Source organism: Capra hircus, chromosome 8 (genome assembly GCF_001704415.2).
Source record: "Capra hircus breed San Clemente chromosome 8, ASM170441v1, whole genome shotgun sequence".
NCBI classification, from domain to species: domain Eukaryota; kingdom Metazoa; phylum Chordata; class Mammalia; order Artiodactyla; family Bovidae; genus Capra; species Capra hircus.
Window position 1 is genome coordinate 89670344 of NC_030815.1, and position 5370 is coordinate 89675713.

The 5370-nt window shown below is 40.0% G+C and overlaps 1 pseudogene; it reads left to right on the forward strand.

Moving 5' to 3' along the window:
* Positions 4695-5045, forward strand: LOC102190517 (annotated as a pseudogene).

Below are 5370 nucleotides of genomic sequence, written 5' to 3' on the forward strand. Positions count from 1 at the left end.
GCTGAGTGCTGAAGAATTGATGCTTTTGAACAGTGGTGTTGGAGAAGACTCTTGGGGGTCCCTTGGACTGCAAGGAGATCCAACCAATACATCCTAAAGGAAATCAGTCCTGAATATTCATTGGAAGGACTAATGCTGAAGCTGAAACTCCAATACTTTGGCCACCTGTTGCAAAGAACTGACTCATTTGAAAAGACCCTGATGCTGGGCAAGATTGAAGGTGTGAGGAGAAGGGGACAACAGAGGATGAGATGGTTGGATGGCATCACCAACTCAATGGGCATGAGTATGAGTAAACTCCAGGAGTTGGTGATAGACAGGGAGGCTTGGCATGCTTTAGTCCATGGGGTCGCAAAGAGTCAGACACGACTGAGTGACTGAACTAAACTGACTGAATGAAAAACAGATCTGAGCAATAAATGAATGTAATTAACATGAGGCTGATGGGAAATATTTGATGAGTGGATCAGGATGACAATAATTTCAAATCCAGTAAACCTGGGTAACAAAACATTAGGGGTGCAAAAGGAATCACCAACACCCCTATGGACGACTCACACTGAAAAGTTCATAACCCAGTCTAAACAAACCTCCAAACTGTGGGAGCAAAGGAATGTGTTAGTTAAATCATACTCAAATCAAACTCAAACAGAGACCAGACTTGAAAATTCCCTGAGCAGACAAAACCAGTTTAGTCATACAAACAAAGCTTTATTTAGCTGATTTTGTAGGACAAGTGAGGGTAACTTGACCTGGGTCACTTGTTGCTTATGCCTCTGAAAATCATAAGCAAAAAATATGAACTGTTCTTCCCAGTTGATATGAGGTAGCCACCAACCAATTCCCTTTCATTCAAGAAAATTCTAATGTTTTAATCCATTACTCTGAAAAATAAACAGTCACTGCCTTCACACTGCTTTACAACAATATACAATGTTTGGGTTTGAGTGCTCCCCATTTGTAGACTATCTTTTTGGTCTGCACACAATAAACTTTTTTTTTTTACTTTTTACTTTATATTAGAGCATAACCAGCTAATAATGCTGTGATAGTTTCAGGTGGACAGCAGAGTGACTCATTTGTACATTTACACGTACGCATAGGCCCCTCAAATTCCCCTCCCATCCAGGCTGCCACTTAACAGCAGCCTGTACCCTGTACCCTGTACCTTTTGCTAATTACCATGTCAGTGATTCACTGGCTTTATTTCTGTTGTTTTTTTTCTTTTTCCTGAGCTTTTAACAACCATGAGGATACAATTCAGTGAAACCAAGGCTGGGAAATTGGGCAGGTCAGACATAAGGCATGAAAACAGGAAGAAGGGAAATATTACATGATGAAAAAGCCTGAGAAACTTCTCAACTAAATTCACCATGTAGAGGTTGACTGGAGTTTGTTTGAACAAAATAACTATAAAAATATTTTTGGAGAAATTTTTAAATACACTGATCTCAAGGAAATATAGCTAATTTTGAAAAGTATGCTAATGCATTTCAGTTTGTTTGTTTGTTTGTTTTAACTTTATTTATTTGTGTTTGACTCTGCTAAGTCTTCATTGCCGTGCAGGCTTTTCTTTAGCTATCACGTGCGGCGACTCCTCTTGTTGCGGAGCATGGACTATAGGCACTTGGGCTTCAGTATTTGGCTCCCAGGCTGTCCAGGGCTCAATAGTTGTGGTGCACAGGCTTAGTTGCTCTGCGGCATGTGGGCTCTTCCCAGATCAGGATTCCACGGCATGTGGGATCTTCCTGGATCAGGGATCGAACCCATGTCTCCTGCATTGGCAAGCAGATTCTTCACCACTGAGCCACCAGGGAAGCCTGGTTAGGTTTTTTAAAAGCAAATTTCTCTTAGAGACACATAATGACACATGTAAGAGTGACATTTGGGGGTTTACTTTTAAATGCTGCAGGAGGACACTGGGCTGCAGGGAGAGTGGGGTGGAGAGCTAGGAGAGCCAGGCTGGCACAGAGTTGATATACCTGAGGCAGGTGATAGATAGCTGGGGGATTGTTATGTGTTTCTCATCACTTTTGTGTATGTTTGGAAATCTCTATAACAAGAGAAATAGCTCAGACAAAGGAAGAAGGGCAAAAGAGAGAGAAAGAAATCCAGAAAGAAAGAAAGGAGAGAGAGAGGAAGGCAGGGAAGAAAGGAAGGAAGAAAGAAGGGAGAGAGGGAGGAAGGACAGAGCATATGTCTGAGCATGAAGAAGATAGGATGGTGTAGGCAGTTTCTGGAGCTTCTTGTGGGGGCCGGCTGACTTCTCCATGAGTGGGATCAACACTGCCAGATGAGAAGTAGCAGGAAGACTAGCAGTCTGACACATGATCTTTTCCCTTTCTGCTGCCTTTGTCCAATCTTTGCATCCATAATTTGGGACTGGCTCCTTGCCTTCAGTTGTGTTTTTGAATTGTGTTTCTCACTGCAGAAGTCCAGCTGGATAAACATCATCTCTGAGTGATTTCTGCACTTTATGAGTCCCTTACTTGTAAGTGCCTCCCTTTGCTGCCATAAGAAGCAAAAGCAAAAATGTACAGTAAATTCCAGGGCTCTCAGTGGAAACATTAACATGTTTTAAAAGGAAGAACATTGCTGAGAGATTGCCTGTGTGTTGGTTGGGTTTCCGTTGGTTATTCTGTTTATACACACTAGCCAACACCCTGAAACTTCAGGTCCAAGATGTAGACTCTCTTGGGTTCCAGTGGGGACCATTACCATGAAATTACTTCCATTCCACAAAAATCCACTCACATCATGACTGGAAAAGCTGATGAAGACATGAGTTTTACCTTTCCTGTTCTCATTCTCTCTCTGTTCTTGGGGTGACAGGATATTTGGGGGGAAATGGAAGAGAGGAGCTGGGAATACACAGATATGAACACCAGACAACCTGGGGCGTCCAGAACATTCTCTGTATACAAAACACTGTCGGTGGCTTCTGTAACCCCGGTTTGGAGAATCACAGAATTTTCGGAAAGGCTTTTATTCCCAGGAGTGGCCTGAGTATCTGTCATCCTTTTTCTAAATTTCAGGAGGACAAAATGTGATCACCAAAGGCATAGACTAACCTGAGAAGATTCCATATTAGTTTATTTTTTTTACTGTTGTTTTTTAATGAGAGCTTTGAAGATCCACTGTCGTAGCAACTCTCCAATATACAATAAGTTATTTTTAGCTAAGGTCACTGTGCTATACATACATAGCCCCAGGACTTATTTATTTTAACACTGAAAGTTTGAACCTTTTGACTCCCTCACCCACCACCATTTCTCTGTTTCTATGAATTTGGGTTTTGTTTTGACTTGCTGTTGTTGTTTTAGATTCCATATGTAGGTGAGATCTTACAGTGTTTGACTTTCTCTGTCTGATTTATTTCACTTAGCATTACACCCTCAAGGTCAATCCATGTTGTTGTAAATAGCAGGATTTCCTTGCTTTTTATGGCTGAATAATACTATACTGTATATGGTTACCACACATTGTTTATTCATTTACCCACTGAGATTACTTAGGTTGTCCCCATACCTTAGCTAATATGGATAATACTGCAATGAACATGGTGGTACAGATATCTCTTTGAGATCCTGTTTTCATTTTTATTGAATAAGTACCCAGAAGTGAGATTGATGGATCATACGGCAGTTCTACTTTTAATTCTTTGAAGAGTCTCTGTACTGTTTTTCATAGCAGCTGCACCATTTTACATTTCTCTACTAGCGCTTTGTTTTGTTTAGCAAACACTTACTGTGTGCCAGGTACTGTTTTGAGGACTTAGCTCTCAAAAGCAGACATGACTGTTTTGCTACCCATTCTACATAAGAAGAAACTGAGTACCTGAATGCGTGCAGGCATCAGGAGCACAGCTGGGACTTGAAGCCAGGCATCCACTGCCCATCTCACTTGTTAATTCTGATTTTTTAACTTCCATGTCTGACAGTTTTTGGATGTACATTAATTCTATTGGTTTTCCTGGTAGTAATTAATAAACCACTCTTGCTAAATTTATTAACCACTTGGAAACAGGCCATAGTTAAAAAAACACTTTTTTGCATAATAACTAAAATAATTAATCTAACACTTGCTGCCTGTTTGACATTGAAAATTAGCCAGCTTTACACTTTCCCCTTTTGCTTTATTCACTGATGATGCAGGCTGACTTAGGAATGGATCACAAGCTCTCCTTTACTCTTTGTGGGTTCTTCACTGTAACTCTGATTCTTCCTTAGAATGCTAATGTGTATGAAATTTCTATGACACACCTTTGAAGTCCAGAAATTCAATACTAATGAAGCCATCCTACTGAACAGCTCTTTACAAGTCACTGTGTTGGATACTGTGTGGCATAAAAGATGAATGAAAGGTCCATGCAGGAACATGGACCCTGCCTTCAAAGGACCTAGACTGTGGGTCTAGTCGAAGCTTCTGGTTCTCAAAGTGTTTCCTTGTACCATGCATCATCAGTTGAGAGCATGATCAAAGTTCTTGGACCTTAGACACTCTGGGCGTGAGGTCAGGCAATCTGTTTTAACAAGTTTCGGGGGTGATTTTGATGCACATAAAGTTTGAGAATCACTGCTCCAGATGCAAAACAGCAAAAACAAAAAATACAAATAAAGACTCTAAAACAAGATTTTAAAAGGTACAAATAAAATACAGTGGGATGACCGCAGGCTGAGGAGACACAAGAGAAGATGCTATTGCAGGAGAAAACCTTCTAACAGCTCAGAACCTTCAAACAAAGAGTAGAAGATGTCCAACTTATCCCAGAGCAGCATCCTACCAAAATCTTGGTAATAATGGAAAAATACAAAGCTGAGAAACAGCTTCTGGTCCTGGATAAAACAAAATTCCTGGTGCCTGATCATGTCAACATGAGTGAGCTCTTCAAGATAATTAGAATGTACTTACAGCTCAATGCTAATCATCTTCTTCCTGATACTGAATAGACATAATCAGTGTGTCCATCCAATTTGTGAAGTGTATGAAGTGAGAAAGATAAATATGAATTCTTGTATAAGGCATACACCTCTCAGGAGACTTGAGAATGAAATTGTCTATGTAAGACTAAAACAATGAGTCTTTTCTAGAATAGTTTAAACCTTTACCAAGGAATAAAAAAGGGATGTTACTGACTGAGATTGATCAGTTCGTCTAATCACAGATCATCAGAACAGTACTGTCCCTACCTAGGAGTTTTAGAAAGTTGGTTTTTGTACTTCAGGCAAAAAACTAGCTCCAGATGAGCACATTCAGCATTGGGAAACTTTATTATTCAACCTGGACTGTCTTGTTTTCAAATTTAGAAGTTTAAAAATAAAATTCTAAGTTGCCAATAAAATAGACCTTCAAGTTATTTTAATGTCTTTT